This window comes from Enhydra lutris, unplaced genomic scaffold, assembly GCF_002288905.1.
Source record: "Enhydra lutris kenyoni isolate GAN:26980312 unplaced genomic scaffold, ASM228890v2 scaffoldscaffold24, whole genome shotgun sequence".
NCBI lineage: Eukaryota > Metazoa > Chordata > Mammalia > Carnivora > Mustelidae > Enhydra > Enhydra lutris.
In genome coordinates, this window is record NW_019154108.1 from 31,524,017 (window position 1) to 31,537,063 (window position 13,047).

A 13,047-nucleotide genomic window follows, 5' to 3' on the forward strand; every position below is an offset into this window, starting at 1 on the left:
CCTCCTCCTCCTTCTTCTTCTTCTTCATGCTGAGTCTGACTAAAGGTTTCTTTATCAATTCTGTCAAAGTGTCAGCTCTTGGTTTCATTGGACTATCCTACCATTTTTTTTTAAATTTCTCTATCACTGATTTCTGCACTAATCTTAATTCTTTTTCTTCCCCTCCTGGATTTTGGCTTTCTTTGCTGTTCCTTTTGTAGCTCCTTTAGGTTACATTGCATATTTCAGGCTTTTCTTGTTTCTTGAAGAAGACCTTAAAAAACTTTCCTCCTAGGACCACTTTTGCTGTGGCCCAAAGCTTTTGGAATGTTATGTTTTCCTTTTCATTTGTTACCAAGTATTTTTAATATCATTCTTTAATTTCCTCCTTAACCCATTTATTCTTTATTAGGATGTTTATTAATCACCATGTATTTATAGTCCTTCTAAATGTTCCATTGTGGTTTACTTCAAGTTCTTAAGTATTGTTGTCTGAAAGTAAGTATGGTATGATCTCAATCTCTTTGTACTGATTGAGACCTGATTTGTGACCAAGATGTTATATATTCTGGAGAATGTTTCATGTGCACTCAAGAAAAATATGCACCCTTTTGCTTCAGGCTGAAATGTTCTGAAAATACTTAAGTCCATCTGGTCCAGTGTGTCATTCAAAGTCCTTATTTCCTTGGCGGTTTGCTTAGACAATGTATCCCTTGCTATGAATGGGATGTTAAAGTCCCCTACTATAACTGTATTATTATGAAAGTGTTACTCTTTCATTTTATTACTGATTGGCTTATATATTTTTCTGCTCCCAAATTAGGGGCATCAACATTTACAATTGTTAGATCTTGTTGCATTAAATCCTTTATTATGATATAGTGTCCTTCTTTATCTCTTATGACCATCTTTAGTTTACAATTCAAGCATGTGTAATATAAGGATGGCTACTCCAGCTTTCTCTGAATGTCCACTACCATGATAAATGGTTCTCCACCCCTCCTGCTCAATGTGAAGAAGGCTTTGGGTTTAAAATGAGTCTCTCATAGACAGCATATTGAGGGTCTTACTTTTATTTATTCTGATACCCTATGTCTTTTGAATGGAGCATTTCATCCACTTACATTCAGAATAATTATTGAAAGATAGGAAGTAAGTGCTATTGTATTACCTGTAAAGTCAGTTTCTACAGACTGTCTCTGGTGCTTTTTGGTTTGTGAGTTTTGGCCTCTCTTTCCAACCAAAGGATCCCCTTTGATATTTCTTGGAGAGCTGGTTTAATGTTCACAAATTCTTTTTGTTTTTGTTTGTCCTGGAAGCTCTTTTTCTGTTCTGAATGACACCCTTATTGGATACATGAATCTTGGCTATATATTTTTCTCATTTAGGACACTGAATATATCATACCAGTCCTTTCTGGTTTGCTAGGTCTCTGTGGACAGGTCTGCTGCCAGCCTTATGTGTCTTCCCTTGGAAGTGAAAGACCTATTGTCCCAAGCTGCTTTCAAGATTTTCTCTTTATCTTTAATACTTACAAGCTTCAGTATTGTATGTTTTATTTTTTAATTGTTGTTAGTCACCATACAGTAAATCATTAATTTTTGCTGTAGCATTTCAGCAAAGATTATATGTTTACATATAACACCCAGCATTCCATGCAACATGTGTCCTTAATACCCATCACTAGGCCAACCCATCCCCCTACACTCCCTTCCTTCTAAAATCCTCAGTTCGTTTTTCAGAGTCCATAGTCTCTCATGGTTTGTCTTCCCCTCTGACTTCCCTCCCCCTTCATTTTTCACTTCCTTCCCCTAATGTCCTCCATGCTATTCCTTATGATCCACAAGTAAGTGAAACCATATGATAATTGACTTTCTCTACTTGACTTGTTTCACTCAGCATATTCTCCTCCAGTCCCATCAGTATTATATGCTGCAATGTTGACCTATTTTCATTTATTTGGGGGGAGGGTTCTCTGTGCTTCCTGGAGTTGAGGGCCCATCTCCTTCCACAGATTAGGGAAGTTTTCCACTATAACTGGTTCACATAAAACTTCTGCCCCTTTCTCCTGGTCCTCATTTCCTGGGACCCCTCTAACATGAATATCATTTCACTTTATGGAATTACAGAGTTCTTGAAGTCTCCCTTCATGATCTAGTAGTTCTCTTTCTTCTTTTCAGCTTTCTTAGTTTCCAGCATTTTATCTTGTAGATCACTGATTTGTTCTGCCTCATTCACCCACTTTGTGTAGCCTCCACTTGGACTGCATCTCAGTAAAAGTGTTTTTATGTTGGCCTGAGTATATTTTAGTTCTTTCATGTCTAGAGTAAGGGACTCTCTAGTGCCTTCTATGCTTGCTTTAAGCCCAGCTAGTATCTTCAGAATCATTGTTTTCAATTCTAGTTCAGACATCATACTTATATCCACATTGACTAACTCCCTAGCAGTGAGTATTATCTTCTGTTCTTTCTTGTGGGGTAAATTTCTCCAACTCCTCATTTTGGGATAAGAAAGAAAAAAAAAAACAGCAATAACAACAATGATAGCAAGGAAAAACAACAGCAAAAAAAGGAAAACCAAAACAAACAAAAAACCTATATACTGGCTGTGTTTTTTATTGTAAGTTAAAATAAACTGTATTCCAAAATAAGAAAGAAAAACATAAATATAAAACAACTCAATGAGGGGCACCTGGGTGGCTCAGTGGGTTAAAACCTCAGCCTTCAGCTCAGGTCATGATCCCAGAGTACTGGGATAGAGCCCCCAGGACTCTGGGATCATGAGGGAGCCTGCTTCCCCATCCCCTCTCGGCCTGCCTCTCTGTCTGCTTGTGATCTCTGTCTGTCAAATAAATAAATAAAATCTTTAAAAAAAACACAATTCAATGAAATAAATAAAGAAATATATAAACATAAATTATATATAAACATTACAAAAGAATAAAAAATTAATTGGAAAATAAGAAAATAACTCAAAAAATAATAAAAAGCTAAATAATAATATTGGTAAGAATGTTATATTATGTGTTTCTCAAGAGATGAAACTTTCAGCCCTGTATGATCAGTAAACTTGTGAGTGAGCTGTTTGTGCTGACTTTCTGTCCTGAATTATTCTGTTGAGCTCATTCTCAGGTGGACTTACCTAGGGGAACAGCTCTTTTAATGCCACAGAAAGGCAGGCCTTGGTGTAAGCAGCTCCAGCCTCCAGGAGGTGGCGCTGTTTTGCTTCCAATAGGATTTTGGGCTTGTTAGGGAGGATGAATATGGCAGGCACCACCCTCCCCCAGTCCAGGAGCTAAAAATTCATCCCCCCCCCCCCCCCCGTTTTCAGTGAGCCTTCTTAGAAAATAAATTAATCATTCTTTTATCCCTGTGAGCTGTGTTTAATTCTATCTTAGTGCGAGTTTGGATTTTTGTTTGTTTTTTCGTTTTTTTTCGTTTTGTTTTGTTTTGTTTTGTTTTTGTTTTTGTTTGTTTTTTTATACCTCAGGCACACAACTGAGTTTCAAAACTCCAAATTTGACAGACTCCTGTGAAGACCCACTCTGTTCCTCCCAGGAGAAGGAGGGAGGTTTCTTCATGCTTCTGTCTTTTGAAAAGCTTCTCCCAGGAGAGTGCTCAGACTACAATGCAGTGTTTTGCAGTTTATGGAACAGAGCAGAAAACAGACATCTAAACTCATTGGTTCAGCTGTCTTCCTTACTCTTATGCCTGGGAACTCTCGTGCACCAAAGCACTACTGTTCTTCTTGTGACCCCAGGGATTCTCAGACCATGCTGTCACATTCGGGATTCTGCCTTGCTTTACCACCTAAGTATTTTTAAGTTGAGAGTATCCTCTATGTATCAGACTTCTAAAAGTTCTTCATATATATATATATATATATATATATTATATACTTATAATACTTTGCAGTTGCCTCCTCAAGCACACCGCCCACATATCCTTAGCTATAGCAAAATGGATTCAAGTCTCCCCACTTCCTACATTCCAAACTGTGGTGGCCTTTCTACATGCAAATTTGTAGTCTTTATTTTCTCAGATCACTGATTTCTCTAGTGTTCATAATGATTTTTAAAATTTTTTATTTTTTTTCTTTTCAGTGTTCCAGAATTCACTTTCTATGCACCACACCCACTGCTCCATGCAATACGTGCTCTCCATAATACCTACCACCAGGCTCACCCAACCTGCCACCGCCCCCCCCAACCCTCAGATTGTTTTTCAGAGTCCATAGTCTCTCATGGTTCATCTCCCCCTCTGATTTCCCCCAAATCCCTTCTCCTCTCCATCTCCCCATGTCCTCTGTGTTATTTCTTATGCTCCACAAATAAGCGAAACCATATGATAACTGACTCTCTCTACTTGACTTATTTCACTCAGCATAATCTCTTCCAGTCCCGTCCATGTTGATACAAAAGTTGGGTATTCATCCTTTCTGGTGGAGGCATAATACTCCATAGTATATATGGGCCACATCTTCCTTATCCATTTGTCCGTTGAAGGTCATCCTGGTTCTTTCCACAGTTTGGTGACTGAAGCCATTGCTGCTATGAATATTGGGATAGAGATGGCCCTTCTTTTCCTACATCCATATCTTTGGGGTAAATACCCAAAGGGTCATAGGGAAGCTCTATTTTTAATTTCTTAAGGAATCTCCACACTGTTTTCCAAAGTGGCTGCACCAACTTGTATTCCCACCAACAATGTAAGAGGGTTCCCCTTTCTCCACATCCCCTCCAACACATGTTGTTTACTGTCTTGTTAATTTTGGCCATTCTAACTGGTGTAAGGTGGTATCTCAATGTGGTTTTGATTTGAATCTCCTTGATGGCTAGTGATGATGAAAATTTTTTCATGTGTCTGTTAGCCATTTGTATATCTTCTTTGGAGAAGTGTCTGTTCATGTCTCCTGCCCATTTTTTGACATGATTATCTGTTTTGTGTGTATTGAGTTTGAGGAGTTCTTCATAGACCTTGGATATCAGACTTTTGTCTTCTCCCATTCTGTGGCTTGCCTCTTTGTTTTGTTGGCTGTTTCCTTTGCTGTGCAGAAGCTTTTGATCTTGATGAAGTTCCAAAAGTTCATTTTCACTTTTGTTTTCGTTGCCTTCGGAGACATGTCTTGAAAGAAGTTGCTGTTGTCGATGTTGAGATTACTGCCTATGTTCTCCTCTAGGATTCTGATGGATTCCTGCCTCACGTTGAGGTCTTTTATCAATTTCAATTTTATCTTTGTATATGGTATAAGAGAATGGATGAGTTTCATTCTTGTACACATAGCTGTCCAACTTACCCAGCACCATTTATTGAAGAGACTGTCTTTTTTCCACTGTACATATAATGATTTGATAACGTTCTAGTTGAATTCAAGGGACAAGACAAACTTAGGGCCATCCTACTTCTCCAACACCTTAAATCTACACATACATTTTAACCACTGGATTTCTGATTTCCTTTGGAGGGAAAAGATGTTAGGCCTGGAAACAACTAACTCATAGTCCCCAAGGTATCCATCCATTGCACCGGCCCTCCAAACTTGCACAGGTGTCCCACAAGTCCAGGATGCTCTTCTAGCTTGAACATGGGCCACATAACCTGCTGCAGTACCATGCTGGGCCCCACAGACACTGAGATGACTGACCCTTGAAAACTAGCAAGAGCAAGCCTCAATAGCATTCCAGTGTTTACTCAGCATCCCTAACACAAACAGGCACTCTCTGCTTGTGGGCTGGAGTACAGGTTTTAGGAACAGACAGGGGCTGGATTTGGGGCTCAAAATGATTTCTAACTCACATTTCTTATTGGTTTCTGACCTAAATGACTTCTAGATAAATACAGTCACTTGAAGCCTCTGAATCCTTTCATTATACTCAGTCTGACCTTTGAAAACAAAAGGGAAGCAGCAGTACCGTCCTGTGTAATGAGCTCCCATTATGACAGGTGTTTCTCTGCATTGAAATGTCAGCCATAATGCTTTATTTCCTGTTTATTTGTTGAAATAAAGCTAACATACAATGTTACATTACTTTCAGGGGGACAGTACAGTTATGCAACAACTCTGTGCCTTGTTACTTGTTCATCAAGATAAGTGTGTTTTCCATCCTTTTGTCTCTTTCTCCTATCCCCCACACACCTGCCCTCTGAGAACCATCTCTTTGTTCTCTCATTCATTTTGTTTCTTAGTTTCTCTATCTCTTTTCCTTTGCTTGTTTGTTTTGTATCTTATGTTCCACATATGAAATGAAATCATAGGATATTTGTTTTTTACTGACTTCTTTGGCTTATCATTATACTAATGCTAACCATGTCATTTCAAATGGCAAGATTTCATTCTTCTTGATGGTTGAGTAGTATTTCATGTGTATGTATAGTGTATCTTTATCCATTCATCTGTTGATGGACATGTGAGCTGCTTCCATCATTTAGCAATAGCAGATAGTGCTGGTATAAACTTAGGGGTACCTATAACACTTTGATTTGGTGTTTTTGTATTTTGGGTGTAAATACACTATAGTGTGATTATTGAGTTATATGGTAGTTCAATTATTAACTTTTTGAGGTATCTCCATACTGTTTTCCAAAGTAGCTGCACTAGTTTGCAATTCCACAAAAAGTGTATCCTCTTCATCTTCACCAACATCGAATTTTTTTTCCTGTGTTGTTTATTTTAGGTATTTCTGACCAGTGTGTGGTAGTATCTCTTCTTGCTTTTGATTTGCATCTCCCTGATGATGAGTGATGTTGAGCAATTTTTCATGTGTCTGTTGGCCATCTGGATGTCTTCTATGGAAAATGTTCATGTCTTCAGCTCAACTTTGGGTGGGATTGATTACTTGGTTTGGGGGTGTTGAGTTGTGTAAGTTCTTTATATATTCTGGGGTATAACCCTTACAATAATTTAAAGATGGAAATTGTATCAAATTCTCAAAATGGTTTATAATCTATTTTAAAATTTTTGTTGTCAACGTCATTTCAGCAACTTAGTCTGGGGAATATTTGGAGAAGTTTTTAATGCTCATGAAGATGGATGTATACATTGGTGAACTGGTTCCATCACTTATGATATAATACTTAGTGAGAACTTCCACCATGAGGACAGAGGTTCTTTTCAAATTCCAAACAAATGAACTCTATCTTTCCTCTTTTGAGTCATTAGCCAACAGTGGTCACATAAACAATGGGGAAATAACACAACACTAAAGACATCAGTCATGTCTATGAGGTGTTGATTGAAGCCTAGCATTTCTTCTCTATGTACAACCAGGTGTTTGGAGGAGTGCTATATAGCCTGAGAATGACTAGAACTGTGTGAGTGTAAGTCAGTGGTAAGTCAGCCCTGAAATGTGTAGCCCTCCACAGGTACCATCAGTGGAGCAGAACAAAAATACTCCAAAATTATGGACTTGACTAAGATATTCTCACTCCCTCTAACCTTTAGAAGCACAGTCACTCCCTTGTCAGCAAAGGCTCTGACATTATCCTGCTTTTCTTGCAGCATCTGAGGGCCCACTCCACAGCACATACCTCTCAGACTCATTCTGGACATTTTCCTAGGCTAAAAGGACAGACCAACACCTGTCATGCCACAGGTGCTCTAAGATGTGATGTGAAGACATCCATGAGTAAACCAGTGCATCTTCTCTAATGCAAAACAGATAGCCTCAAATTTCAATCTGTGTCCTTGGTTGTGAGGCTGTCCTGTGGGCAGAACCAGCATGTCAGCATCTGGATCCTTGTCCTATCCCTTGTATCCCACAGCCTAGTACATCTTCAGCCAAATGAGACATTATAAGTAAACTTGTATGGAATGAATGAGCCTATCCTTAATTTACTGGCTTCATAATACCCCACTGTGAAAGCATATCAAGGATTAATTATCTGTGTAGAATATACTCTGCCAGAGAGCCAGGCTCCTGCTTCCTTGCTTAGACTCACAGCCTCTCCAGCACTGGCTCTCAAGTATCCCTCTTTTTCACAATAAGAATTCCAGGGCTTTCCAGCAGCAAAACCTCCTTCACAATCAGAGTGATCTTCCTGCCTGAGCTTCTATCACCCCATGCCTCTGCTCAGCAGCTGTCTGCTCCCACAGGGATGCAGTCTTGTCAGCACCTGCTAAGCATGCGCTTCACCAACTGTCAAGAACCATGCCAGGCAGCAGCAGGATATTGTCATTGAAGGTAGAAGCTATGACCACAGGGCAAAACTGTTCTAAATGAAAAGAGAATCAAGGACCTTCTTTTGACCTTAACAAAGGTCAGAAGCTAAGTTGTGAAAAATGGGTAAAACTGGTTTTATGAGGACTGTAGTTAATGGTGACCATAGTTTATCATATTATTTTATATATTTGAACTTTGCTGTGACAAAATATCTTCAAACTTCTTTTCACAAGGAAATATGTAATTGTGGGGAGAGATGTGAACCAGAATTAAGTGGTGAATGTATCACAATATATACATAGATCATCTGGTTGTACACCTGAAAACAATAGAATGTGACTTATCAATTATACCTCAGTTTTTAAAAATAAATGAATAATAAGAATTGGCAAAATGTAAAGTTGGTACCACCAAAAATAGTTGCTTTTACACATGCACTTGTATGTGAAGAAGGAAAAGTGGAAGTCAAGGGAAAGAACATTGGTAGTTGAAAATCAGGGAAGACTTCCCAGAGGAGGGATTACACTGAATTATGAGGTTTTCCAGTATGGGAGGGTAGAGCCTGGTGGGATGGCATGTATACTGCATGTCTCAATCTGGACACTGCAAATAATCTTCCTTATCTCTAAATGAATCATAATCATTGCTTTAGAGGTATGAAAGCCCTTTCACCCTCCTAGGATCCCCAGACTCTTCTTCTTTATCCCAGTCAGTCTCTACAATATCCACTCCTCAAGACAGCCCAAGACCCAACTCTTTCTGTGACCTTTTCTGGTCACTCCACACCCCTCAACCACTCTTTGCTTCCCATGGCTAGCATTTTAGTAGGTTGTTGTAGTCTCTAATCCCATTTATTAGTTCCTTGTCATATCATTTATTTCAGTTTGCTTTGTGTGCTTTAATCTCCCTAATGCACTGAAACTTCAAGTTGTTAGTGGTTTGTCTAGTAAAGTATGAACATACACAGTAGATCACTTATCCAAATCACATTTTTTAAACAAAAATAAAGATGCCTTGTGGTCTGTATTAAGGAGGGCATGTATTGCATGGAGCACTGGGAGTGGTGCATAAACAATGAATCTTGGAACACTGAAAAAATAAATTAAAAAAAATGAAGATCAATGACAAGTGTAACTTAAACTACAAATTACCCAAGTATTGCAATGAAATACATAGTTGATAGGGCTCACCTTGGATCCTTCCCATGAACATCAAAATATACTTATTTCTCCTCTTTTTAAAAATATTTTATTTATTTATTTATTTCACAGACAGAGATCACAAGTAGGCAGAGAGGCAGACAGAGAGAGGAGGAAGCAGGCTCCCTGCTGAGCAGAGAGCGTGATTTGGGGCTTGATCCCAGGACCCTGGGCTCATGACCTGAGCTGAAGGCAGAGGCTTTAACCCACCGAGCCACCCAGGCACCCCTACTTATTTCTCCTTAAATTGAAAATTAAGGATGTTCCTCAAATTTCCTTCATTGTGTCTTCACCAGACCACCTTCCCACCAATATAGTTTCTTAGAAAACAAATCGAGAGCTCATTGTCAAGGCAGAACAATATTGTCTAACAACATGCTAATACTCCACTGTGAAGTGCTACCTGCATCAAACTCTCACCAATGAACCTCAAATTTGAGAGAAAACTCAAGAGCAAGGTGTGTTTTTAAATTTTATTTAAATTCAATTTCATTGACATTTACTGTATTATTAGCTTCATAGGTAGAATTCAGTGATTCATCCTTTGCATATAATACCCAGTGCTCATTCCATCAAGTGCCTTCCTTAATGCTCATCACCCAGTTACGCTATCCCTCCACCCATCTCCCCTCCAGCAACCTTCAGTGTGTTCCCTACAGTTGAGTCTCTCATATTTTGCCTCCCTCTCTGGTTTCCTTTTATTTTATCTTTCCCTCCCTTCCCCATGTTCATCTGATTTGTTTTTTAAATTTCACATATGAATGAAATCATATGGTATTTGTCTTTCTCTGACTGACTAATTTCCTGTAGCATAATAAACTTTAGTTGCATCCATATGGTTGCAAATGCAAAAATGTCATTTTTGATTGCTGAGTAATATTCCATTAGGTATAAACAAATAGCTGGCAGACTTATGAAAATACACTCTTCATCACTCAGCGTCAGGGAAATAGAAATCAAAACCACAATGAAATAACATCTCACACTGGTCAGAATGGTTAAACTTAACAACCAGGAAAATAACAGCTTTTGGCTAGGATATGGATAAAGAGGAACCCTCCTACACTGTTGGTTGCAATGCAGACTGGTACAGCCATTCTGGGAAACAGTATTGAGGTTCCTCAAAAAGTTAAAAATAAAATTACCCTACGACCCAGCAATTGAACTACTAGGTATTTGTCCAAAGGATACATAGTGATTTGAAGGGGGGGTACATGTGCCCCAATATTTATAGCAGCAGTGTCCATAATAGCCAAAGTATGGAAATAGTCCAGGTGTCCATAGATTAATGAGTGGAGATATATATATATATATATATATATATATATATATATATATATGAATGATAGCACTTTTAAGCTCCTCTTTCTTACTTAACAGTTACACTCCACCTGAGTATAGCAGAATCCAATCCGTTTGGATGCTCCGAAGATCTCCTTACCCCAGATTTGGAGCTCCTTCCATGGCTGTTGCTCTCCCGCCACCCCAGAGTGCATGCTCAGCTGGAGCCTGCTCAGCTGCTTGCCAGCAGGGCTGGTTGGCTTGCATGTGGATGCGAGGTGGCTGTTGCTCCCTTTCTTTCTTTTTTTTTTATTTTTATCTATTTTTCAAATTTCTTTTCAGTGTTCCAGAATTCATTGTTTATGCACCACACCCAGTGCTCCATGCAATACGTGCTCTCCATAATACCCACCACCAGGCTCACCCAACGTGCCACCCCCCGCCCCTCCAAAACCCTCAGATTGTTTTTCAGAGTCCATAGTCTCTCATGGTTCATCTCCCCCTCTGATTTCCCCCAAATCCCTTCTCCTCTCCATCTCCCCATGTCCTCTGTGTTATTTCTTATGCTCCACAAATAAGCGAAACCATATGATAATTGACTCTCTCTACTTGACTTATTTCACTCAGCATAATCTCTTCCAGTCCCGTCCATGTTGATACAAAAGTTGGGTATTCATCCTTTCTGATGGAGGCATAATACTCCTTAGTATATATATGGACCACATCTTCCTTATCCATTCATCCATTGAAGGACATCCTGGTTCTTTCCACAGTTTGGCGACCATGGCCATTGCTGCTATGAATATTGGGATAGAGATGGCCCTTCTTTTCACTACATCTGTATCTTTGGGGTAAATACCCAATAGAGCAATTGCAGGGCCATAGGGAAGCTCTATTTTTAATTTCTTAAGGAATCTCCACACTGTTTTCCAAAGTGGCTGCACCAACTTGTATTCCCACCAACAGTGTAAGAGAGTTTCCCTTTCTCCATATCCTCTCCAACACACGTTGTTTACTGTCTTGTTAATTTTGGCCATTCTAACTGGTGTAAAGTGGTATCTCAATGTGGTTTTGATTTGAATCTCCTTGATGGCTAGTGATGATGAAAATTTTTTCATGTGTCTGTTAGACATTTGTATGTCTTCATTGGAGAAGTGCCTATTTATGTCTTCTGCCCATTTTTTGACATGATTATCTGTTTTGTGTGTTGAGTTTGAGTAGTTCTCTATAGATCCTGGATATCAGCCCTTTGTACTGTCATTTGCGAATATCTTCTCCCATTCTGTGGGATTGCCTCTTTGATTTGCTGACTCTTTCCTTTGCTGTGCAGAAGCTTTTGATCTTGATGAAGTTCCAAAAATTCATTTCTGCTTCTGTTTCCTTTGTCTTTGGAGACATATCTTGAAAGAAGATACTGTGGTCGATGTTGAAGACGTTACTGCCTATGTTCTCCTCTAGGATTCTGATGGGTTCCTGCTTTACATTGAGGTCTTTTATCCATTTCTATTTTATCTTTGTGTATGGTGTAAGAGAATGGGCAAGTTTCATTCTTCTACACATAGCTGTACAATTTTCCCAGCACCATTTAATGAAGAGACTGTCTTTTTTCCACTGGATATTTTTTTTCTGCTTTTTCAAAGATTAGTTGACCATAAAGTTGAGGGTTCATATCTGGGCTTTCTACTCCATTCCACTGGCCTATGTGTCTGTTTTGATGCCAGTACCATGCTGTCTTGATGATCAAAGCTTTGTAGTAAAGCTTGAAATTGGGCAACGTGAAGCCCCCAGTTTTGTTTTTCTTTTTCAACATTTCCTTAACAATTCAGTGTCTCTTCTGATTCCATACAAATTTTAGGATTGTTTGCTCCAGTTCTTTGAAAAACTCAGGGGAATTTTTATTGGAATGGCATTGCTCTAGGCAGTATAGACATTTTAACGATGTTTATTCTTCCAATCCATGAGCATGGAATGGTATTCCATCTTTTGGTGTCTTCTTCAATTTCTTTCATGAATGTTCTGTAGTTCCTTGAGTACAGATCCTTTACCTCTGTGGTTAGGTTTATTTCCAGATATCTTATGGTTCTTGGTTCTATAGTAAATGGGATTGATTCTCTAATTTCCCTTTCTGTATTTTCATTGTTAGTGTATAAGGAAGCAACTGATTTCTTTTTTTTTTTTTAAAGATTTTATTATTTATTTGTCAGAGAGAGAGGGAGAGAAAGCGGGCACAGGCAGACAGAAAGGCAGGCAGAGGCAGAGGGAGAAGCAGGCTCCCCGCCGAGCAAGGAGCCCAATGTGGGACTCGATCCCAGGACGCTAGGATCATGACCCGAGCCGAGGGCAGCTGCTTAACCAACTGAGCCACCCAGGCGTCCCGAAAGCAACTGATTTCTGTACATTGATTTTTGTATCCTGCCACATTACTGAATT